This window comes from Macaca thibetana, chromosome 1, assembly GCF_024542745.1.
Source record: "Macaca thibetana thibetana isolate TM-01 chromosome 1, ASM2454274v1, whole genome shotgun sequence".
Taxonomy (NCBI): domain Eukaryota; kingdom Metazoa; phylum Chordata; class Mammalia; order Primates; family Cercopithecidae; genus Macaca; species Macaca thibetana.
In genome coordinates, this window is record NC_065578.1 from 218,756,724 (window position 1) to 218,782,234 (window position 25,511).

Consider the following 25,511-nt stretch of genomic DNA (forward strand, 5'->3'; position numbering starts at 1 on the left):
CAATTAAGGATTTCTTTATGACTAATATTTACTCTATTTTAAAAGTATTTTGTGTTACATAAAAATAATTTTATTTTTGTTTAGTTTACACTTATTCATTTGAGATTAATAATCATGCCTTTGAAAATTTGTAATGTCTAGGAAGTCTTATTTAGCTGAATATATCCATCAGTCCTTAGGGGTATGGGCTAAATTTTCTCCCATAGGCAAAAATGTGGATGATTCACACGGAGAAAAGCAGCTCATAACAGTTATCTAATAATAGTGACATGGAGGAGGACTCCTCCGAGAGAGCTGTGCAGTTGGCAGGCAAGCTTATGAGGACCACACCAAGAACAGCTCAGCAGGCTTGAAGGCCTGGAGTGCTTTTAGCACTGTCTGCAATGGAAAGGAGGGGATTGCTGTGGGATGTCTCATGGTTTCTTCAGCTGGTGGAAGTCCTCAGAGGAGAACAGAAGATGGTCCCCACATCGTAAGGTGTGTAGGCCAAGTAATTATATGCCTTTTTTATGTTTTCTTGTCAGTATGTTGAACTAATGTGGTAACCTGGTTAATTATTACCAACTCAGGATACAGGGAGGTTTAAACATCTTTGATTTACTTAGAATCAGGGCAAGGATGAATCATGACTGAAAAAGTGTTGGGTCTAGGTAAATATGCCTTGTGACTATGCAGTCTCTGAATAGGAGAAGCCACTCCAACAGGAGTTGCCATGCTTCTTGTGAATGCTATAGGCTGCATACTGTTGGTTATGTAGAATAGCTAACGGCTCTCCCCTATAGGACCATAGCTAGCTAAATCCTACTGTTCTGCAGGGACGTGGTAGCCTGTGATGTAGGATGTCCACTATGGAACTGGAACTATTTCCATTCTATATGGGAGACTGAGGTGGGTGGATCACTTGAGGCCAAGACTTTGAGACCAACCTGACCAACATGGTGAAACCCCATCTCTACTAAAAATACAAAAATTAGCCGGGCATGGTGGCACATGCCTGTAATCCCAGCTATTCAGGAGACTGAGGCAAGAGAATCCCTTGAACCTGGGGGGCAGAGGTTGCAGTGAGCCAAGATCGTGCCACTGGCTTCTAGCCTAGGTGACAGAGAAAGACTCCACCTCAAAAAAAAAAAAAAAAAAAAAAAAAAAAAAAAAAAAAAAAAAAAGCGAGTGGAATAGAATAGGAGACAAGTAGAGAGAATGTAATGGAATAGAATAGAAAGAATAGAATTGGATTAAACTGAATTGAACAGAATGGTGTGAAGTGGAATAGAACAGAGCTGAAGGAAATAGAATAGGAGTGGAGTGAAATGGAACAGAATGGAGTGGAATGGAATGGAGTAGGACAGGAGTGAAATAAAGCAGAATAGAGTTGACTAGACTGAAATATAATAGAATGGAGTAAGTGGAATGGGGTGAAGTGGAGTACAATAGAGTGGGAAGGAATGGAGTGCAATGAAGTCAAGGGAGTGGAGTGGAAATGAATGGAATGGAATACAGTGGAAAGAAATAGAATAGAATGAAGTGGAAATAGAATGGAGTGGAAATGAATGGAATGGAATACAGTGGAAAGAAATAGAATAGAATGAAGTGGAAATAGAATGGAGTGGAAATGCATGGAATGGAATGCAGTGGAAATAGAATAATAGAATGAAGTGGAAATAGAATGGAGTGGAAATGAATGGAATGGAATACAGTGGAAAGAAATAGTATAGAACGAAGTGAAAATAGAATGTACTGGAAATGAATGGAATAGAATACAGTGGAAAGAAATAGAATAGAATGAAGTGGAAAGGAATATATTAGAATCAATTAAAGTGTAATGGAATACAGTAAGATAGAATGAAATAGAATTGAATAGGATGGAATGGAGTGGAATGGAAAACAGAATGGAATGGAATGAAGGCAAGTGAAGTATAGTGAAAGACAACTGAATTGAACAGAATGGTGTTGAGTGGAGTGGAATACAATGGAGCGTAATGAAATAGAATGGAATGGAATAAGAATGAAGTGGAGTGGAGTGGAATATAACAGTAGAATAGAATAGAATGGAATGGAGTAAAATGAAATAGACTAGACTAGAATAAATTGAAATAAAATGGAATGGAGTGGTATAAAACAGAATATAATTGAACATAATAAGCTAGAATACAAAGGAGTGGAGTAGAATACAGTGGAGTAGAATAGAGTGGAGTGGAATGGCATAGAATGTAACAGAATGCAGTGGAAGGGAATTGAAAAGAATGAAATCGGCCAGGTACAGTGGTTCACGCCTGTAATCCCAGCACTTTGGGAGGCCGAGGTGGGCAGAGCACGAGGTCAAGAGTTCAAGACCAGCCTGACCAACATGGTGAAACCCCGTCTCTACTAAAAATATAAAAATTAGCCAGGCGTGGTGGCAGGTGCCTGTAATCCCAGCAACTCGGGAGGCTGAGGCAGGAGAATCACTTGAACCCAGGAGGCAGAGGTTTCAGTGAGCCAAGATCGCACCACTGCACTCCAGCCTGGCGACAGAGTGAGACTCCATCTCAAAAAAAACAACAACAACAACAACAAAAAACAAACAAACAAAAAGAATGAAATTGAATAAAATATAATAAATTGGAAAAAAATGGCACGGAGTAGAGTGAAACAGAATATAATTGAATAGAATATAATAGAATGAAATGGAGTGGTGTGGAATAGAGTGGAGTAAAATGAAAAAGAATGGAAGAGAATAGAAAGAATAGAATAAAATGGGATGGAGTGAAATGAAGGGAGTGAAGTATAATGGAAGGGAGGGGATAATAGAATGGAGTGGAATAAAATGAAATAGTATAGAAGGAAATGGAATAGAATATGCAAAATGAAATAGAGTGGAGTAGAAAGGGGTAGCATAGGATAGAAAAAGATAAAATGAAGTGGAGTGGTGTGTAATGGAATAGAACAGACTAGAATAGACTAGAATAGAACAGAACGGAATGCAGTGGGATGGAAACAAATGGAGTAGAACGGAATAAGTGAAATGGAATGGAGAGGAGTTGAGTGAGCTGGAGTAGACTGAACTGAATGGAGTGGGGGGCTGCACCTTGTAAGGACCTTCTTTCTAGTGGAGACTGCAGAGTTACGAGGTGGGCAGGGCATCACAAAGCAAGAGGGCTGAGTGCGATAGCTCAGGTCTCTCTTCCTTTACTTATTAAGCTGCCAGCTCCATTCCTATGATAACCCATTAATCAGGTAATCCATGAATAAGTAATTCATTCACGAGAACAGAGCCTTCATGGTACCATCACCTCCTAAAGGTCCGATTTCTCAACACTGCCACATTGGGAATTAGGTTTCAACATGAGTTTTTGTGGGGACAAGCCATATTCAAACCACAGCACTGGAAGAATACATTCTCGCTTTAACATTGAAGGGATAAGCCGGGCGCGGTGGCTCAAGCCTGTCATCCCAGCACTATGGGAGGCCGAGACGGGCGGATCACGAGGTCAGGAGATCGAGACCATCCTGGCTAACACAGTGAAACCCTGTCTCTACTAAAAAATACAAAAAACTAGCCAGGCGCGGTGGCAGGTGCCTGTAGTCCCAGCTACTCGGGAGGCTGAGGCAGGAGAATGGCGTGAACCCGGGAGGCGGAGCTTGCAGTGAGCTGAGATCCGGCCACAGCACTCCAGCCTGGGCCACAGAGCAAGACTCCGTCTCAAAAACAAAAAAAAAACAAAAAACATTGATGGGATAGATTGCCTAGGACAATTTAAGTACATTTACCCTGTGAAGCTGAAGGGCTAGAGATTGCCTAGGACATACAACAGAGAAACCCACCAAGAAGAAAGTGGGTTTTTTTGTTTTGAAACAAGGTCTCGCTCTGTCACCCAGGCTGGAGATTAGTGGCACAATCTCAGCTCACAGCGGCCTCGGACTCCCAGACTCAAGAATCCTCCTTTGTCAGCCTGGGAGTCAGGTTGATTTCCATTCAGTCAGTAACTGGGATTACAGGTGCATGCCACCATGCCCGGCTAATTTTTGTATAAAAAAGGTTTTCATGCTAGGCATGGTGGCTCACGTCTGTAATCCCAGCAATCTGGGAGGCTGAGGTGGGTGGATCACTAGGTCAGGAGTTTGAGACCAGCCTGGCCAGCATGGTGAAACCCTGTCTCTACTAAAAATACAAAAATAAAAATAAAATAAAATAAAAAATAGCCAGGCGTGGTGGCATGTGCCTGTAGTCCGAGCTACTCCAGAGGCTGAGGCAGGAGAATTTCTTGAACCCGGGAGGCGGAGGTTGCAGTGAGCTGAGATCACGCCACTGCACTCTGGCCTGGGCGACAGAGCAAGACTCCCTCTCAACAACAAAAAAGTTTTAAAATTTAATTCAGTGTTTAAAAATGTACTCAGGGGCCGGGCACTGTGGCTCATGCCTGTAATTCCAGCATTTTGGGAGGCCAAGACAGGTGGATTATCTGAGCTCAGGAGTTCAAGACCAGCCTGACAAACATAGTGAAACCCCATCTCTACTAAAAACACAAAAATTAGCCAGGTATGGTGGCATGTGTCTGTAATCCCAGCTACTCAGGAGGCTGAGGCAGGAGAATCGCTTGAACCCGGGAGGTCAAGGCTGCAGTGAGCTGAGATGGCACCACTGCACTCCAACCTGGATGACAGAGCGAGACTCCACCTCCAAAAAAAAAAAAAAAGAGTACTCAGGCTGGGCGCGGTGGCTCACGCTTGTAATTCCAATACTTTGGGAGGCCGAGGCGAGCAGATCACTTGAGATCAGGAGTTCAAGACTAGCCTGGTCAACATGGCAAAACCCCATCTCTACTAAAAATATAAAAATTAGCCAGACGTGATGTTGTGTGCCTGTAATACCAGCTACTAGGGAGGCTGAGGCAGGATAATTATTTGAACCCAGGAGGTGGAGGTTGCAGTGAGCCGAAATCACATCATTGCAACAGAGCAAGAGTCCGTCTCCAAAAAAAAATTTAAAAAAAATTTTTAAAAACCTTCAAAATTCAAAAGGACAAACCAAAACATGAAAAATCTCCCTGTGACCTTTTATCACCTAGACCTTCAGTTCCATTTTCCAAAGGAAATGATGTTAACATTGCTATGTGAATCTCCCCAAAATATTTTATACATACAATAGCACGTATATATAGCATATATAACTATAGCTATGTGTTGTATTAATTTCCTATTGGTGCTATAAAAATTACCACAAATTTAATTGTTTAAAATAAAATATATTTAGGCTGGGCACGGTGGCCCATGCCTGTAATCCCAGCACTTTGGGAAGCCGAGGTGGGCATATCACCTGAGGTAGGGAGTTCGAGACCAATCTGACCAACATGGAGAAACAACATCTCTACTAAAAATACAAAATTAGCCGGGCATGGTGGCACATGCCTCTAATCCCAGCTATTCGGGAGGCTGAAGCAGGAGAATCCCTTGAACCCGGGAGGTGGAGGTTGCAGTGAGCCGAGATCATTCCACTGCACTCCAGCCTGGGCAACAAGAATGAAACTCCGTCTCGGCCGGGCGCGGTGGCTCAAGCCTGTAATCCCAGCACTTTGGGAGGCTGAGACGGGAGGATCACGAGGTCAGGAGATCGAGACCATCCTGGCTAACACGGTGAAACCCCGTCTCTACTAAAAAATAGAAAAAACTAGCCGGGTGAGGTGGCGGGCGCCTGTAGTCCCAGCTACTCGGGAGGCTGAGGCAGGAGAATGGCGTGAACCCAGGAGGCGGAGCTTGCAGAGAGCTGAGATCCAGCCACTGCACTCCAGCCTGGGCCACTGAGGGAGACTCCGTCTCAAAAAAAAAAAAAAAAAGAAACTCCGTCTCAAAATAAATAAATAAATAAATAAATAAATAAATATAAATAAAATATATTTATTATCTTGCAATTCTGGAGTCAGACATCTCACATGGGCCACAGTGGGCTAAAAATTAAGATGTCTGCCGAGCCTGGTGGCTCATGCCTATAATCCCAGTGCTTTGAGAGGCCTAGGCAGGAGGATCACTTGAGCCCAGGAGTTCAAGGCCAGCCTGGGCAACATAGCGAGACCCTCATCTCTACAAAAAAAATTTTTTTAACTCGCCAGGTGTGGTGGCACACACCTGTAGTGCAGAGGCTGAGATGGGAGGACTGCTTGAGTCCAGGAGTTCAAGGTTGCAGTAAGCCATGAACATGCCGCTGCACTCCAGCCTGGGTGACAGAGGGAGAACTAGTATCAAAAAAAAAAAAAGAAAAAAAAAAGAAAGAAAAGAAAAAGAAGACATAAAGAAAGAAAAGTACATGTGCAATATATGCAATGTTAGTTAAATAGATGAGTTGATTAGACACGTTTGTTTATTTATGTTTATTTATTCATTTTTGAGACGGAATCTCACTCTCACTGCCCAGGCTGGAAGGCAGGGGCATGATCATGGCTCACTGCAGCCTCAACTCCCTGGGCTCAAGCGATCCTCCCACCTTAGCCTCCTGAGTAGCTGACTACAGTAGCTGACTACGTGGTGCTCAACACCACGGCCAGCTAATTTTTTAAATTTTTAGTAGAGACTGGGTTTCAACACATTATGCAGGTTGGTCTCGAACTCCTGGGCTCAAGTGATCTGCCCGCCTCCACCTCCAAAGTGCTGGGATTACAGGTATTTGCCACGGCACCTGGCCTGTTTTTTTTTTTTTTTTTTTTTTTTTTTTGAGACGGAGTCTCGCTGTGTCGCCCAGGCTGGAGTGCAGTGGCTGGATCTCGGCTCACTGCAAGCTCTGCCTCCCGGGTTTACGCCATTCTCCTGCCTCAGCCTCCCGAGTAGCTGGGACTACAGGCGCCCGCCACCTCGCCCGGCTAGTTTTTTGTATTTTTTAGTAGAGACGGGGTTTCACCGTGTTAGCCAGGATGGTCTCGATCTCCTGACCTCGTGATCCACCCGTCTCGGCCTCCCAAAGTGCTGGGATTACAGGCTTGAGCCACCACGCCCGGCCTGGCCTGTTTATTTACTTTTGAGATGAGGTCTGGCAATGTGACCCAGGCTGGACTTGAACTCTGGGCTTAAACTATCCTTCCACTTCAGCCTCCTGAGTAGTTGGGACTACAGGCTTGCACCACCACACCTAGAATATTATTAAACACCTCCCAGATCCAGGTGCTTTTTTGAGCCTGTGTGACGAAGACATGAGCTCACGATTATTACAGCATCCAGCCGAACAGCAAGGATTCAAAATGAACATGGGAAGATATCTCCCCAAACCACTGTCTTGTTTTGTCTTACGACTATAGCATTTCTGATTCTTAATTTATTCACAGACCACTTTCATCATATCGCCACTGCGAATGCCACCTGTACTGTGTCAAGTACAAAAAAAACTCCAGACTTGGTAAGAGTCACTTTTTAGAAAAGGATTATTGCAAGAGGAAGGGGAAGGGGGGACTATTTCAATAGGGAGAACACTCCCACCGTGAAATCTGCCAGCATCTCAAAGGTTGCGTAGAAAGGGGTTTTTCTTCTAGAGGGAAGAGTGACTAAAGCTAGGAAGAAAGAAGTGTGGGGAAATGGGAGGAGCCTAATGAAGGGAGGGATGGGAGGTGGGGTGAATGGAGAGTAGATAGAGAATGTTTTACCAGGCTTCCAGCCTGTTCTTGGGAGGGGCTGTCTGCTGCCCCAGGCTGAGGGTGGGTCCAGGATCAGGGGCCTGGGAGGAGAATTTGGCTAACGAATACTCTATTCTGATGGATCAGTGAGTACAGGCAGTCAGCCTAATCATTTGTGGGACAATGAGTGAGAATTTGGAAGGTCTGTGTGTGGTCTTATGCCAGGTCAACAAGGGTGCATCTTCAAGCCCTCTCTAAGTCATGTGAGGAAGGGAAGTTCTTTGCTGTGTCAACTGAAATTAAGGCCGTGGAGGCAGACATAATTTTGATAAATGTTTTGTAAATCAAAGAGTATCTGAGTCTCAGTCAATTAGGAAGTTTATTTTGCCAAGGTTGAGGACACACCCATGACACAGCCTCAGGAGGTCCTGATGACATGTGCCAAGGTGATCGGGCACAGCTCAGTTTTATACATTTTAGGGAGGCATAGGACATCAATCAGCACATGTAAAATGTTCATTGGTTCCGCCTGGAAAGGCAGGACAACTTGAAGCGAGGAGAGGGCTTCCAGGTAATAGGTAGGTAAGAGACAAGGGTTGCATTCTTTTGAGTTTCTGATTAGCCTTTCCAAAGGAAGTCATCAGATACGCATTTATCTCAGTGAGCAGAGGGATGACTGAGTTCTGTCTGTCCTCTGTCCACAAATTGTGAGAAAGGTATGTCATTTTTTATTTATTTATTTTTTAAATCTTAGTAGCTATTTTTTTTTTTTTTTTTTTTGGAATGGAATGGGAGGCATGATGAGATTTGAGGAACTCAACGCAAAGATTTTTAACTCAGGGACAGGATGTAAGCCACGAATCATAAAACCTTCTCCAGGTAGTTAATTTGGACCTGTAAGTTATCAGCTGGAAGCCATTTCCAGGACGCAAAGGGTAGGAGGATTGTTTTAATTCACACTCACAGGGCTCAGGTAAAAGTAACCATTGTCAGCCAGTATACTTGATGTTCTTCCTTTTAATAACTGTAATCAAGTTCTTCAAAGAAAGCTTCAGATTGCTCATACAAAAGGACAACCGGTAGCATTTGCCATAAAGAAAGGGTGTCTAAGGGCCAGGAGTGGTGGCTCACACCTGTAATCTCAGCACTTTGGGAGGCTGAGGCGGGCGGGTCACAAGGTCAGGAGATTGAGACCATCCTGGTTAACACAGTGAAACCCCCATCTCTACTAAAAATACAAAAAAAAAAAAAAAAAAAAAAAAAAATTAGCAGGGCATGGTGGCAGGTGCCTGTAGTCCCAGCTACTCAGGAGGCTGAGGCAGGAGAATGGCATGAACCCAGGAGGCAGAGCTTGCAGTGAGCCGAGATCAAGCCACTGCACTCCAGCCTGGGAGACAGTGAGACTCCGTCTAAAAAAAAAAAAAAAAGGTGCCTGAAGATGAACTCAAAACAAAGCAATGCTATTGAACTGTAGACACTGGAGTCCAGCCGGGTCTGTGAGTTTGTCTTCATTGAATAATGGAGGTTAGTCAGTGTCAAAGCAGCCGGGTCTGTGAGTTTGTCTTCATTGAATAATGGAGGTTAGTCAGTGTCAAAGCAGCCGGGTCTGTGAGTTTGTCTTCATTGAATAATGGAGGTTAGTCAGTGTCAAAGCAGCCACGAAGACATCCCAGCACTGAAGAAGGCTCACTGTGTGATCTCACCAGAAGAGTGGAAGAAAAGAATAACTTTTCATATATAACTTAGTGTTTTTAACGCTGCATCCATTCGCCAAACTAAAATTATCTCATTAATTCCCCACTTTGGGAATCCCAAACGATACGCTAGGATGCCATAGAAAAATTTCACATCAGTTTTTTAAAAAGTAAACTTTAGTTTTTAGAAGAGAGCTTTAGACATTCAGAAAAATTGGTAAGATAATGCGGAGAGTTCCCATAAACTCTACACTCAGTTTCTTCTATTATTAGTATTTTATTAATGTATTTGTTGGGTACATGTTATAATTAATAAATCAATATAGATACGTTATTAACTAAAGGCCATGCTTTGTTCGGATTTCCTCAGTTTTCACGTCATGTCTCTTTACTGTTCTGGGACATCGATCTAGGATGCCTCCTTGCACCCAGCTGTCCTGCCTCCTTAGTCTCTCCTTGACTGACAGTTTCTCACACTTTCTTGTTTTTGATGACCTTGATCGTTTTGAGGTATCGTGACATTTTGTAGAATATCCCTCAATCAAGGTTTGTCTGATGATTTTCTTTTTTTCTTTTTTTTAAATAGAGACGAGATCTCACTATGTTGCCCAGGCTGGTCTGGAACTCGTGGGCTCAAGTGATCCTCCTGCCTCAGCCTCCCAAAGTGCTGGGATTACCGGCATAAGCCACTTTGCCCAGTCTGTCTGATGATTTTCTCATGGTTAGATGAGAGTTTTGAGGGAGGAAGGTTTGGGGTTGGAAGACCACGGAGGTAAAGTGCCCTTCTCAGCACTTCATTCTCAAGGGTTCAAACTGTCAACTTGACTTATCATTGTTGATGTTGGCCTTGGTCACCTGCCTCAGGTAATGGTTGTCAGATTTGTCCATTATACAGTGACTCTTTCCTCCTTTCCACACTGTATAGATGGAGAGGCAGTCACTATAAACAATCCATACCTAAGGGCTGAAGTGTTATGCTCCCACTCCTCAAGGACAGATCATCTATGTAAATCATTTGGAGCTCTGCACAGGTGATATCTACTCCCCATTTATTTCTCCAACCCTTTGTTTATCATGGGGACACCCCCACGATCCAATCACCTGCCCCCTTCGACCCATGGGGATTACAGGTTCCTCCCTCAACACACGAGGATTACAAATTGAGATGAGATTTGGGTGGGCACACAGAGCCAAACCATCTCAATACAGGTTTTTGCTCTGTCACCCCAGGCTGGAGTACAGTGGCATGATCAAGGGTTCGGTGCATCCTCCGCCTCCTGGGCTCAAACAATCCTTCCACCTCACCCTCCAGAGTAGCTGGGACTACAGGCACACGCCACCATACCCAGCTAATTTTTGTACTTTTTATACAGATGAGGTTTTGCCATGTTGCCCAGGCTGGTCTCGAACTCCAGGGCTCAAGTGATCCACCGCCTTGGCCTCCCAAAGTGCTGGGATTACAGGCGTGAGCCACTGTGCCCAGCCACTTGTCTGTGAGTGCTTTCTTCCCTGACCACCTCATGTACTCTCACAACTTCAATTACAGCAACAGGGCAAGACCCCCAACATTTTCCCAGCAGCTTAAAGCTCTCTGTTCTTTGGATTTGCATGTTCAGCTGTGTCCCGCCACGGCTACCCTTTCGCTCTGCATGTTCCACACTGAACTCCTGCTACAATATTCCTTCCTCCCCAAGACATCGCCCCTGTGTTCACGTAGAAACCTGGAAGTTTGCCTCCCAGCTTGCCACCCAAATACTTCTCAAATCTCTGTACTTTTCTTCACCCATATGGTTGCCTCCAAACTGCTCTGTGCTGGAATTTCACCTGTCCTAGCTCAGTGGCCTTGACACTCACCTGAAATCCCCCAGCGCTGCCCTCTCCCCAGCATCCCACCATCTTCTCCCTTGTTCCCCACTGTCCCCTCCCCCTGTACCCCATTATCCTTCTGTACCCCATTTTTCTCTCCTCTGCACCCCACTGCAGCAGAGCCACCTTTAAAAATACAAACTTCAGCCAGCAAGGTGGCTCACACTTGTAATCTCAGCACTTCGGGAGACTGAGGCCAGGAGTTCAAGACCAGCTTGGGCAACATGGTGAAACCTTGTCTCTACAAAAAATAAATTAAAAAATTAGCCAGGCATGGTGGAGCATGCCTGTAGTCCCGGCTACTTGGGAGGGTGAGGTAGAAGCATAGCTTGAGTTCAGGAGTTCAAGGCTGCAATGAGCTATGATGGTGCCACTGCACTCCAGCCTGGATGAGAGAGTGAGACCCTGTCTCAAAAAATAAATAAAGTAAAAATGTAAACCTGGTTATGCTACCTCCCTGCTGTGATAGGGTCTCAAGGTACATTCCAACAAGATCTGTTGCCACTCTGTCCCTTGTTCCCAAAGCTACATGGGTCCTCCTGAAGTCCGTCCAGCCATGGACAGCCCTGCCTCATCCCATTCCTGTGCTGCCTTTTCTTCATCTTCCACATCTGCCTTTCAAAGTTACTTCTCCTGGAAGGCTTCTGTGCCCTAAAAACTAAGAGAAAATTCCCTGATACATTCTCTATGTATTCCTAATCTGTAGCCCTTATCACAGTGGTAATTTAAAAATCATTTATTAGTGTTCGTTACTTTATGCCTGAAAGATTCTCCCCCGGGGCCTGAAAGCTTAAGCAGATGAATAACTCCTCCCTCCTCAGGCCCAGTCCCAAGGTACAAGGCCGCTTGCGCCAGCAGCGTGCGTCAGCAAGATAGCAGAAGCTGGAAGAGGACCCGCCAGAAGACACGTACCCGGGCCGGGAGACACCTACCCTGGCGGGGAGACACCTACCCCGAAGGATGGAGAGAGGCCATTCAGGTACTACATAGCAGTCCGGTCAGAATGGGACACTTCCTGTTTACAGGACACTATAAAACCCCTGCCCCATCCTCATTTGGTGCTGACGCCATTTTAGGCCTCAGCCCGTCTGCACCCAGGTGCCCAATAAAACAGCGTGTTGCTCCACACCACCTCGTGTTGTTTGTTGGCGCGCTCGGGGGGTTCAAATGATACTTTAATCTGGTGCTGAAACCCTGGAGGGGCTCAGGTCTGCCTCCCCCGTGGACCTACCCCTGCACCCCGGAGAGCCGGCCACAGCAGTGGGACAAAGGAAGCTCCTCAGCCTCCAGTCGCCTCTCTGTGCACGCATCTCACCTACCTGTAAGTTTCCCGGAGCCGGGTTAACAGGGAAAAATCCTCAGGGCCTCTCTTGGTTTCTCCGTTGGAAAATCCAAGCTTGGTCCGAAGGCTCGGGCATGTGCCAGGCACTCGCTGATATCTGGTCTTAGGGGGTCGCCTCTAAACCATTTGATCCCGTTCCCGGACGAAAAAGGCAGGGGTGATAATCGCTCCTTTTATCTTCTCCCTCCGGCTGTCCAGGATGGTCTCCTTTTCATTGTTCTCCAGAGCCTACCCTCTGTTATGGGAAAGTCTCAGTCTTCCATTCCAAAGGACAGCCCGCTAGGCTGCCTCATAAAAACCTGCAAACCTTAGGCCTCAGGCAAGATGTCTGCCCTAAGCGCCTTGTCTTTTTTTCAATTCAGTCTGGCCGCAGTACAAATTAGATAACGGGCCTGCAAATGGAACATTCAACTTTGCAATTTTAACTGACTTAAGCAACTATTGCTGATGACTGGAGAAATGGGGAGAAATTCCTTATGTCCTTATGTCCAGGCCTTTTTGCACTCAGATCACAACCCGACCTCTGCAGTTCTTGCTCACCTGTTTCTTCTCCTCCATTCTCGCCGCCTTGATCGCATTTCTCCTCCCAACCCTACCTCTTTTTCCACGTGTGATCCAGCAGACTGCTGCCCACCCCTCCCAGCTCCTTCCTCTCCCTCTCAACCTTTTCTTTAACCCCCCCAGTGTCCTCTGTATCTTCGCAGCCGCCATCTTCCCAGTCAGCAGTATCCACTTCTTTTCCCACACCATCCGGTCCTCAGGACAATTTAGTATGGCCTGTAGCCATTCTCCTCCCCCATCGCCCTCACCTGAGGCTTGTAAACCCTTCTTGCCACCTTACACCCCTATGTAGCCTCTACGGCCTGTTAACTCAACCCGGCTTCCCCCTTCAAACCCTCAGCAGGAACCACTTCCAGGTTCTTCCTTCTCTCCAGCCCCTACTCCCTCAGGCGCCATCTTTGGCCCATGCCCCACCCTTACTTCAGTGCCTGTGCTAGAGTGCCCCCTTCAGGAAGTAGCAGGAACTGAAGGTATTGTTAGAGTTCATGTTCCCTTCTCCCTCGCTGATCGCTCTCAAATTAACAAAAGACTCGGTTCATTTCCAGAAGACCCTACCTCTTATATTAGAGAATTCCATACCTCACCCAGTCTATGAACTAACCTTGCATGACCTCTACTTTATCCTCTCTTCCACCATCACCCCAGAAGACTGAGCCCATATCTGGACCCTAACTCAGGCACCTGCAGATACAATTCATCACCAGGCTCCTGCCCAGCCTCCTGGCACAGAGGCAGTCCCCAACCAGGACCCCCTCTAGAATTATCAAGACGGGGCTTCTGGACGCCGCCATCGAGACCACATGATTGTGTGTCTCCTGCAGGACTCAAAAATGGGGCCCATAAAGCAGTCAACTATGAAAAACTTTCAGGAATCACCCAAGGTCCCGACGAAAACCCAGCCCTTTTTCTCTCTTGTTTAACTGAAGCCATGAGAAAGTATACCAACCTAGACCCAGCCAGCCCAGAAGGAACTACTATTTTTTTTTTGAGACGGAGTCTCGCTCTGTGGCCCAGGCTGGAGTGCAGTGGCCTGATCTCAGCTCACTGCAAGCTCCGCCTCCCGGGTTCACGCCATTCTCCTGCCTCAGCCTCCCGAGTAGCTGGGACTACAGGCGCCCGCCACCTCGCCCGGCTAGTTTTTTGTAGTTTTAGTAGAGACGGGGTTTCACTGTGTTCACCAGGATGGTCTCGATCTCCTGACCTCGTGATCCACCTGTCTCGGCCTCCCAAAGTGCTGGGATTACAGGCTTGAGCCACCACGCCCGGCGGAACTACTATTTTTAACCTTCGGTTCATCTCCCAATCCACTCCTGATATCTGGCACAAGCTTCAGAAGGTTCACGACGGCCCTCAAACTCCACAACTAGCCTTCTTAATTTAGCTTTCAGAGTCTTTAACAATCATGATAAGGAAAATAAAAGGCAAAAACAGGCAGTTCCAAATGCTTGCCTCTGCCATCAGGGGCCCTGCAGGCCCACGGGGCTGTGGGTCCACCCGGAAGCCTCCTGGTAATCCACCTCCACCTGGCGCCTGTTTCAAGTGCGGCAATGTAGGCCACTGGTCCAGACAATGCCCAAACCCGGGTAAGCCCACCAGGCCATGCCCCCTCTGCGGAAAACCCCACTGGAAGTTGGACTGTGAGCGGCCCCTGTAAGGACCACCCCCATCCCTTCCTGAGCCAGCCAAAACCTCCTACTCAGATCTCATCGGCCTTGCTGCTGAAGACTGATGGTGCCCTGGAATGGACGCCCCGGCAACTACCATCACTTCATCTGAGCCAAGGGTAACCCTGATGGTGGCAGGTAGGCCAGTATGTTTTTTAGATTAATACCAGGGCAACATACTCTGCTTTACCTGACTTTTCAGGACCCACCCAGTCCTCCCAAGTCTCTGTTGTAGGAATTGATGGACAAGTCTCCAAACCCTGAACCACCGCTCCACTCTTCTGCTCCCTTCATGCCTTTTCCTTCACTCACTCTTAGTCCTGCCCTCATGCCCAACTCCACTTCTAGGCAGAGACATCCTTTCAACACTCTACACTACTCTCCACTTCCACATTCTCCATGGTACCCAACGCATCCACCCAGACCCCTCCCGTACTTCTAGCTTTCTTCTACTCCTCCAACCTCCCACCCTAAAACATGCAACCTTTCCTTATTCCCCAACCGTAGTTACCCCATAGTTTGGGATAATTCCACACCCTCAGTCGCAAAACACCACACCCCCATCTGCATTACCCTTAAAGAGCCCCCCAGTTCCTCTCACAGAAGCAGTATCCCACCCCCAACCAGCTCTCATAGGCCTAAAGCCCTATCGTTTCTCACCTCCTCACCAGTCACCTACTCCACCCAACAGACTCCCCTTTTAACACATCAATTCTACCTGTTAAAAAACCAGATAGAACTTACCGCTTAGTCCAGGACCTCAGATTCATTAGCCAAGCTGTACTCCCAGTACATCCAGTAGTTCCTAACCCATATACTTTACTTGCCACAATTCCCTCCAATACCACCCATTTTTCTGTTCTAAACCTAAACGATGCTTTTTTCACAATTCCTTTACACTCTGATTCCCAAAACCTCTTTGCCTTTACGTCGGAAAACCCCGACACCCTCGGAGTCCCTGTATATAACTTAAACAGAGGAAAACGGGTTGTAAAGGTAAGAGGATGCCGAAGACGGCAAGAGGACGAGTGGCCTCCGCCAGGGATCATCAAATATTATGGTCCTGCCAGCCAGGCGGAGGATGGTTCACAGGGTCATCCCATATACACGCTAAATAGAATAATCAGACCACAGGCTGCTCTAGAGACCATCACCAACCAAACCGCCTCAGCCCTGGAAAAGCTCACGCAACAACAAAACCAAATGCACACGGCAATTTATCAACACAGGCTGGCACTAGACACTTACTAGCAGAAGAGGGTGGGGTCTGTGGTAAGTTTAATATCTCCAATTGCTGTCTTAACATAGACGATAACGGAAAAGTGGTTCTAGAAATCACCTCAAACATCGGAAAAGTAGCCCATGGACCAGTCCAAACCTGGAAGGGATGGGACTCGGAAAACCTTCTAGGGGGTGGTTCTCTAATTTAGGAGAATGTAAAACGCTGGTAGGGACGGACATCTTCACCACTGGGGTCCTCCTGTTTCTCCCCTGTGTTATCCCACTGATAATGAAAGCCATTAAAAACTCTTGTTGAGGGGCCGGGCGCGGTGGCTCAAGCCTGTAATCCCAGCACTTTGGGAGGCCGAAACGGGTGGATCACGAGGTCAGGAGATTGAGACTATCCTGGCTAACACGGTGAAACCCCGTCTCTACTAAAAAATACAAAAACTAGCCGGGCGAGGTGGCGGGAGCCTGTAGTCCCAGCTACTCCGGAGGCTGAAGCAGGAGAATGGCATGAACCTGGGAGACGGAGCTTGCAGTGAGCTGAGATCTAGCCACTGCACTCCAGCCTGGGCCACAGAGCGAGACTCCATCTCAAAAACAAACAAACAAACAAAAACAAAAAACAACCTCTTGTTGAAACTATAGTAAACCGCCAGACAATCCAGATGATGCTCCTGCTACAACGGCAGGGTGGATGCCAACCCGGCTCTCAAGAATCCCCAAAATTGGTCGGGCGTGGTGGCTCAAGCCTGTAATCCCAGCACTTTGGGAGGCCGAGACGGGAGGATCACGAGGTCAGGAGATCGAGACCATCCTGGCTAACACGGTGAAACCCCGTCTCTACTAAAAAATACAAAAAACTAGCTGGGCGAGGTGATGGGTGCCTGTAGTCCCAGCTACTCGGGAGGCTGAGGCAGGAGAATGGCATAAACCCGGGAGGTGGAGCTTGCAGGGAGCTGAGATCCGGCCACTGCACTCCAGCCTGGGCGACAGAGCGAGACTCCGTCTCAAAAAAAAAAAAAAAAAAATCCCCAAAACTAAGTTTTCTCTTTTGTTTCCGAGGTGCCCACGCCACCCGCTATGTCACACCTGAAGTAGTTATTGAGAAAGTTGTCCCTCTTCCCTCTTCTTTTTTTTTTTTTTTTTTTTGAGACGGAGTCTCGCTCTGTCGCCCAGGCTGGAGTGCAGTGGCCGGATCTCAGCTCACTGCAAGCTCCGCCTCCCGGGTTCACGCCATTCTCCTGCCTCAGCCTCCCGAGTAGCTGGGACTACAGGCGCCCACAACCGCGCCCGGCTAATTTTTTGTATTTTTAGTAGAGACGGGGTTTCACCGTGGTCTCGATCTCCTGACCTTGTGATCCGCCCGCCTCGGCCTCCCAAAGTGCTGGGATTACAGGCGTGAGCCACCGCGCCCGGCCCTCTTCCCTCTTCTATAGAAGACAGACAGGAATGAAAGATTCTTCCTGGGGCCTGAAAGCGTGGGGGGATGAATAACTCCTACCTTCTCAGGCCCAGTCCCAAGGCGCAAGGCCACTTCCGCCAGCAGCGTGCAACAGTGAAACAGCGGAAGCAGGAAGAGGGCTGGCCGGAAGACACCTACCCCTGAGGATGGAGAGAGAGAGAGGCCATCCGGGTACCACGTAGCAGTCATGTCAGACTGGGACCCTTCCTGTTTGCAGAGGACTATAAAACCGCTGCCCTGTCCTCATTTGGTGCTGACACCATTTTAGGCCTCAGCCTGCCGGCACCCAGGTGCTCATTAAAACAGCACGTTGCTCCACACCACCTCGTGTTGTTTGTTGGCACGTTCTTGGGGTTCGAACCAATACAAGAACCTTTCAATGCCTTTCATTACTCTGTTAGCATATAGCAGCTCCACACGCTATGAAATGCCCAAACTCTGGACAGGCTGCCTGAATTGAAATCTTGGGTCTGCTGCGTGTCCCTCAGCAACTTCTTCTATCACTGCATGGCCCATCTGTAAAATGGGCATGATGATTGTGCCTCCTTTGCAGGGTGATCATGAAGATTCAGTGAGCCGCTATGTGCCAAGCTCTTCCAAGAGGGCCTGGTGTTTCAGCAGGTGCCACGGGAGGTAAATGGTGAATAATGCAAGTCTCTTCTTCCCAGTCATAGGAAGGCTCCTAAGTCTTGTTCTGCTGGCCTGATCATCATCTACCAGAGGGAGGGCAGCTTGAGGTACAGTTAAATCTTGAAAAAAAAGTGTCCCTGGCCACTCCCCCGCCTCACCCCTCCATCCCCCCAGCTCAGGTTAAGGGCTTGCAGGCACAGCTGCACCTCTGCCCAGGCAGCCCCAGGGCGGTGCCCTGGAGCTGCTTCTACAGACTCCTAGGAAATTGCTCAGAGCCACGCAGCACTGTTGAGAATGGAATCCAGGCAGGGCTCACCCCTGCATCTCCCTACCGAGCACTCTCTGGAAAACACACAGGCAGGCTGGAGATTGGAGTTGGGAGAACTGAATACCCCCAACTTAGTGGTGCACAAGTGGTGTTTCCATGACTTATGCCAGAAAGTCAATTCAGTTATCAAGACAACTATGGACTAGGATGCACCACCATACGCAGACCTGCACCCCGCCTGAGCCTCTACTGCAGCACGGTTGGATTAAACCCATCCCAAAAGTGGTGCTTTGGGATTGCAAAGATAGCTGCCCCTCTGAGGAGACAGGAAGGGGGCTGTGAGGGTCACAGGGCAGCAGAGCCACGGCGTCCTGGACTTTCCTAAGCCCGTTTCCGATGGGGCTGGTGGCTGCAGTGGCTCTGACTGGGCAAAGGAGAGGGCATGGGTGGCAAGAATGGCTCCTAGGCATTTCCAGGCAAGGGAAGTCCTCCTCTCACAAAGTCCCTTCTCCCCGACCCCATTTCAAAACAGACCAGGGTCTTCCTTTAAAAACCTTTGTTTTCTTCTCTGGATGTGTCTTCACTTCACTGTTACTGTCAGGCCTGAGGCTCAGCAGACGTCCTCTCTTCAGCCACATCCTGAGACTGAGCACAGCCTGGGGAAAGCCCACCCTCTGAAGCAGCCGCTCCAGGCTCTACCTGGAGCTGAGAGGCGCTCAGGCGGGGAGGAAACTGCCCTGCTTCAGCCATGCTTTGTCAGAAACTTCTTCCCATTCAGCCGTAAGATGCAAAAAAGTAATTGCTTCTTCCTGCTTCTTGAAACCCAGCTTAGAAAAATTTCATCCACCTCCATCCTGCCAAAAACAATGACAAAACCACTCACTCATTCAGTATTCTCAGACTGTCCCGTCTGAGGCTTACTCCTCCTCCAGCTTGAAGCCACCCACCGGAGGACTGTGGTGAGCAGCGTGGCTTCACCGTCACCCTGCTGAGGCAGTCTGAGGGCAAGGCACTTACAGTCCCTGCTCTTCGTCCTCGCCTGCCGCGGCGACCGCAGGATCAGTCCCAGAACTGAATGAGGTTGCAGGAAACTCGGTTCAGCCCAAACTCTGTGACCTCAGATAAAACGTTTAACTAAGTTGTCCCCCCTGGCCAAAGGAGGGCTCTGGACAACTTACTGTGTCTCTTTCAGCTTTAACATTCTAGATTCTTTTTTGTTGTTTCTGTTTTTAGACGGGGTCTTACTGTCACACAGGCTGGAGTGCAGTGGCGTGATTGAGGTTCACTGCAGCCTCGACCTCCCAGGCTCAGGTGAACCTCCTGCCTAAGCCTCCCAAGTAGCTTGAACCACAGGTGCACACCACCACACCTGGTTACTTTTTGTATTTTTTGTGGAGACAGAGTTTTGCCATGTTGCCCAGGCTGGTTTCAAATTCTTGTGCTCAAGCAATTAGCCTGCCTCGGCCTCCCAAAGTGCTGGGATTACAGGCATGAGCCACCACACCCAGTAACACTCTAGATTCTTGACTAAATGTGAGTAGCTGAGTTTCAAAATGCACTTTAAAACTCTTTTCTTTCCTCCTTTCTTTCCAGTCTCAAGATATAACCTTGAAACAAACTGTAAAAACCTTTTTTTCCTTAGTCTTAAAATATAGCCTTGAGGCCGGGCGCGGTGGCTCACGCCTGTAATCCCAGCACTTTGGGAGGCCGAGGTGGGCGGATCACAAGGTCAGGAGATCGAGACCACGGTGAAACCCCGTCTCTACTAAAAATTACAAAAAAAAATTAGCCGGGCGCGGTTGTGGGCGCCTGTAGTCCCAGCTACTCGGGAGGCTGAGGCAGGAGAATGGCGTGAACCCAGGAGGCGGAGCTTGCAGTGAGCCGAGATCGCGCCACTGCACTCCAGCCTGGGCTGGGCAACAGAGCGAGACTCCGTCTCAAAAAAAAAAAAAAATATAGCCTTGAAATGTACTTTGAAACTACAGCCCCTTCCCTTTTCCACTGCACACTTCCTTACCCCATGCACCTTTATCTAACCCTATGCTTGTTAGGAAATTCCAGGGGTTAGTTTAAAATACACCAGGCATACAGGTCCAGCTGCGAAATTCTCCCCCACTTACAGATTGCCTCAAGATGGATAATCTACAGCCTGATTGTAACCAGCAAAAAAAGGCTCTGGCTGCTCGCTGCTTGTGGAAAGAAGTCAAAATAATAAAAAGTTGGCCCAGCATCGTGGCTCATGCCTGTAATCTCAGCACTTTGGGAGGCTGAGGCAGGCGGGTCACCTGAGGTCAGGAGTTTGAGACTAGCCTGGCCAACATGGTGAAACCCCATCTCTACTAAAAAATACAAAAATTAGCTGGGCATGGCGGCACATGCCTGTCATCCCAGCTACCAGGGAGGCTGAGGTATGAGAATTGCTTGAACCCAGGAGGCAGAGGCTTAAGTGAGCCCAGATCATGCCACTGCATTCCAGCCTGGGGCACAGGGCAAGACTCTGTCTCAAAAATAAGAAAGAAAGAGAGAGAGAGAAAGAGAGAGAGAGAAAGAAAGAAAAGAAAGAAAGAAGTTATTATAGCTTTAGAAGGTTCAAGGAGGAAAGGAGAAAGGAAAAAAAAAAACGTTTTAAAACGTGGTTTGAGGCTTAGCTGCCAAGCTGCTCAGTTACATGGCCATGGCCACTGTGGAGATGGTGCCAGCCTGCGCTCCAGGTGGACCATAACTCAAGACAGCCTTCAGGGCAAGACACAGCCCCTGCACCTGCACAACTCCAGCATGGCTTTCACACCAGGCTTCCCTTTTTTAAGCCCCTGCCCTCAGCCCAAACTTTGGAAGTGGTTTCTTTAAGGTCTTGGCATTTCCCATCAGATAGCATTTCATCAGTAAAGCTGCTCTCCTTTGAACACACCTTGCTTCTTGTGAGCAGCTGAACTTGAGTTGGTTACATGAAGACAACTATTTCCTGAGGGAGTATCACTTTACTGTGGAAACCAGAATGTGGAGGGCAGCTTTGGTTTCCTGGAGTGGTAGAACACTATTGATTACCTAACTGGTTTTGAGATTTAAATCCTCCCTTAAAAGAACTGTAGTGGTTTGAATGCGGCCCCCATGAAGATCTTTCTCTGGGGCTTGTGAATGTGACTGTATTTGGAAAGAGTGTTTGCAGAATACCTAGTTGATGCCAGAGAAACAGTGTTTGCAGGATACCTAGTTCATACCAGAGACTGGTGTCTAGACAGTGGCAGCTCTCCCCAGCACCTGAACATGCCGGTTTCCAAGCACCTGCTTGGATGGGAGTTTTGTTTCTTTTGGAGGGCAGAAGCGATGGGGTGCAGCGCTATCCAACACATACCAAGCTCTCATTTTGCAGAAGCACGTTGTCTTAGACTGCAAGCTAGATAATGTAAGCAGACACAGACAGAGGTCTCTGCCCTTGGTGAGTAACCATGGAGAAAGTGGTAAGAAAGGAATGTGTTGGATATCATCTGTCCTCTTCTTCTCAACTATAATGCAAGTCTGTACTTGCCATCTTCGAGCCCCAACACTGCACACCTGGCCATTATTTAATCTAACTGTGATCCACTCGTCCAGTGCAATAGGCCAAACATCCACTCTGAGGTTTGTGGCAGGAGAAAGGAAGGTGTTTATTTGCAGGATGCCAAGCAAGGAGAATCAGGCAGCTCACACTTAATATCTGACCTCCACAGTGGCTTGCAAGAAAGGGTTTTTAAAGGCAGGGCGGCTGGTGCAAAGGTAATGAGTTATCACGATTGTTCACAGTCAGTTACACATCAAACGCCTTGTTCTACTCTTTCCCCGATTCTCACTACTGCATCTGACTAGTCATTAAAAAAAGAAAAGGAAGAAAAAAAAGAAAAAGAAAAGAAAAAGAGAAAAAAAAAAAGGCAGGGTAAATTTTAGGAAAGCAGAAATTACAAGCAAAATTGTAAATCAATACATTGAAATTACGCATTGGTTTAGCCTCAAAAGGACAGGATACCTTGAAGCGGAGGGTTACAGGTCATAGGTAGAATTCACAGATTTTTCTGATTTGCAATAGGTTAGAGAAGAGCAGCTTTGTTTAAAATTTGGGGTCAGTAGAAAAGAACGTTAAGTCTGTCTCTTGGGAACGACTTCCTCCAGGGCCCTCAGGAGGAAATTTAAGACAATACCAGTTAGAGTTTAGTCCTTAGGCCCCTTATCTGAGGTTTATGTGCCAGTGAATCCTTGACCAGCAAGGAGCATGCCTTTGATATGCAAACTAACCCATTCAGACCCATACCTCCAATATCTGACAGGACACCCCAGGAGGCAACATTCCTCCGTCTTATGCATCCCAGAATCTGGTGCCAGGCAATTAGGAGCCATCCCTGTAACTCAAAGCCCATAGAAATCATTCAAACTAGCCAATCCTACACTGTTCCCCTTGCCCTGCTTTGACTCTCTCCAAGAAAACCACAATAAAGTTAGTGGCCCAAACCTTCTCCTTGCTCCCGTCTTCTGCTTCCTGCCTCCTGGTGTCTTTGCCATGTGGCCCTGCCTGGCCTGCTGTGCCTCCTGTCTCTAGGATCTGTGAGTAGAATGCACTTCGTCTTTTCCTAAGACTCTCCTCCATCTTCTCTTGTGGCTATACCTGATTGATCCTCACGTAAAAAGGTACAAAATAGCAGGTATCCAACCCCTCCGTATTTTGACAAGGCATAGGAAGACCAATATAATGGGGGCAGGATAGACAAACCATACCAGAGCTTTTTTTTTTTTTTTTTGAGACGGAATCTTGCTCTGTCACCCAGGCTGGAGTGCAGTGGCCGGATCTCAGCTCACTGCAAGCTCCGCCTCCCGGGTTCCCGCCATTCTCCTGCCTCAGCCTCCCAAGTAGCTGGGACTACAGGCGCCCGCCACCTCGCCCGGCTAGTTTTTTGTATGTTTTTAGTAGAGACGGGGTTTCACCGTGTGAGCCAGGATGGTCTCGATCTCCTGACCTTGTGATCCGCCCATCTCGGCCTCCCAAAGTGCTGGGATTACAGGCTTGAGCCACCGCGCCCGGCCACAATTTTTTTTTTTTTTAAAGCAGGTGATGGAAAAAGGGTGGTTCCCCTGCCATTTGGTTGTGTGATTAGAAGACAGCCCTTTGTCACATAGTTGTCGGCCTGCCTGTGATATTCTTGGCTATGGCCAAGATGTGTGAGGTAAGCCCCTGGTTCCTCCCACTTCCGTGTATTCCTGAGGACTCTGCTTTCCCACACTTAGAGTTTTGCATCTTCTCACAGGGAATTTCTATGGCTTCTCTGTACTTTGGTGATTATATGCACATTAATCATGGTGACCTGGCTATAGGCTATGGTTTCAAGAGAAGATAAAGTTCCCAATTGGCCTCCGATGGGCAAAACAGGTACAGATGGACCCCCTGGGCTTTGCCCTTGATGAGCTCATGATTGCTAGAAACCATCCCCCAGATGCTGGACCACTGGCACTCTACCGGCTGCCCTATATATGGGTCTGGGCTGCTGGAGGTACCTGGTCTTTCAGTGGTCCCCTCAACACTCCCTTTCCTGTGGCCAGTCTGCCCTAAGCAAGTTTTCTAACCTCTAGCCTTGCTGCATGGACTAGTAGTGGGCACTGACCATCACTTTTAAGACCAAACAGTATCAATGTTTGTTGCTAATATTAAGTGTGGCTGGAGGCTGGGTGTGCTGGCTCACACTTACAATCCCAGCACTTCGGGAGGCCATGGTGGGAGAAGCTCAGGAGTCTGAGACCAGCCTGGGCAAAATAGTGAGAGCCTGTCTTTAGGGGAAAAAATAAAATAAAACAAAATAAAAGTGGGCTTATTTGATGGAATTGCTGAAGTGCTATAATCATCGCTGAGTCGTCTACATAACTCTGCAAGCAGAAGTACTTGTGTCTGGTCCAACTGCTTTTGGCAGAGGAAGGGAAACCATCTCACAGGAGAAAAGTGACTTGGACAAGATCTCCACAGCTTCAACGCTGGCCTTCTCTTTCCTTTGTACCACAGTATGATTTAGGACTGATAGGGACCCTCCCACCAGTGGCCTCATCTTTTTGTTTCTTCTTCTATCTGAGGCAAGAGTTGGGGAGATAAAGAAAACAGAAAAAAGACTAAGGTTGGCTTAAATCTGTGGTGTGACCAGGAGTACAATCTATCCCCAGTGTATGAAACAGTTATTTCTTCTTCTTTCTTTTGGGGAGGGGCCAGATCAGGTGACCAGAACTATCTAAAGCCTACAGGTCTTAGAAAACATCTTTTGGTTGTGCTTCACATTTTATGTTATTTTTTTTTTTTGAGATGAAGTCTTGCTCTGTTGCCCAGGCTGGAATGCAGTGGCGCTCCACCATTCACAGCAACCTCTGCCTCCTGGGTTCAAGGGATCTTCCCCCACCTCAGCCCCCCAAATAGCTACAGGCATGTGCCACCACAGCAGGCTACTATTTCTACTTTTTTTCGTAGAGATGGGGTCTCACTAGTTGCTCAGGCTGGTCTCAAACTCCTGACCTCAAGCAATCCTTCTGCCTTGGCCTCCCAAAGTGTTGGGATGATAGGAATGAGCCGCCACGCCCGGCCACATTTTACTTTTCAAATGAAAATGAAAAGCCTAACAGGAATGTTGACTCAGTGAGTTATTATGCACCTGTGGTTTTGTGGCGATGCCAAGGGATCAGAGGAACGAAGAGGGAGGATGTTGCTCAGATGGGGTCTCAACCTCCAGAGCAAGGTGGAGACATAGCTCCAGCCAGCTACCCAGCCCCTGGAGTGGGGGGGAAGGACCGCGGGGTAGCTGTTCTCAGCTAAGGCCAAAGGTATCAGTGGTCAAAAGGGAGACAAAGATCACTGGGGTGCAGCCCCCTCCACCACCGTGGTGAAGGGTGTTGGGCTGGAGGGTTGGCAGGCCTCTCCTGAGAGCCGGTTCCCCCAGCTGCTCCTGCTGCAGGCCTCTCCTGAGAGCCGGTTCCCCCAGCTGCTCCTGCTGCAGGCCTCTCCTGAGAGCCGGTTCCCCCAGCTGCTCCTGCTGCAGGCCTCTCCTGAGAGCCGGTTCCCCCAGCTGCTCCTGCTGCAGGCCTCTCCTGAGAGCCGGTTACCCCAGCTGCTCCTGTTGCAGGCCTCTCCTGAGAGCCGGTTCCCCCAGCTGCTCCTGCTGCAGGCCTCTCCTGAGAGCCGGTTCCCCCAGCTGCTCATGGCATCAACCTGGGTTTCAGCTACATTACCC

At 47.9% G+C, this 25,511-nt stretch overlaps 1 long non-coding RNA gene and 1 pseudogene across 1 annotated transcript; both read left to right on the top strand.

Annotated features, from left to right (window-relative positions):
- Window positions 1-369: 369 nt before the first annotated feature.
- Window positions 370-12,192, top strand: LOC126943708 (uncharacterized). Its single transcript, XR_007721822.1, has 3 exons — window positions 370-477; window positions 7,287-7,357; window positions 11,953-12,192. It is a non-coding gene; the product is annotated as an uncharacterized LOC126943708 (long non-coding RNA).
- A 118-nt stretch (window positions 12,193-12,310) lies between these two features.
- LOC126959284 (transcription factor NF-E4-like) lies at window positions 12,311-14,878 on the top strand (annotated as a pseudogene).
- Window positions 14,879-25,511: the final 10,633 nt, after the last annotated feature.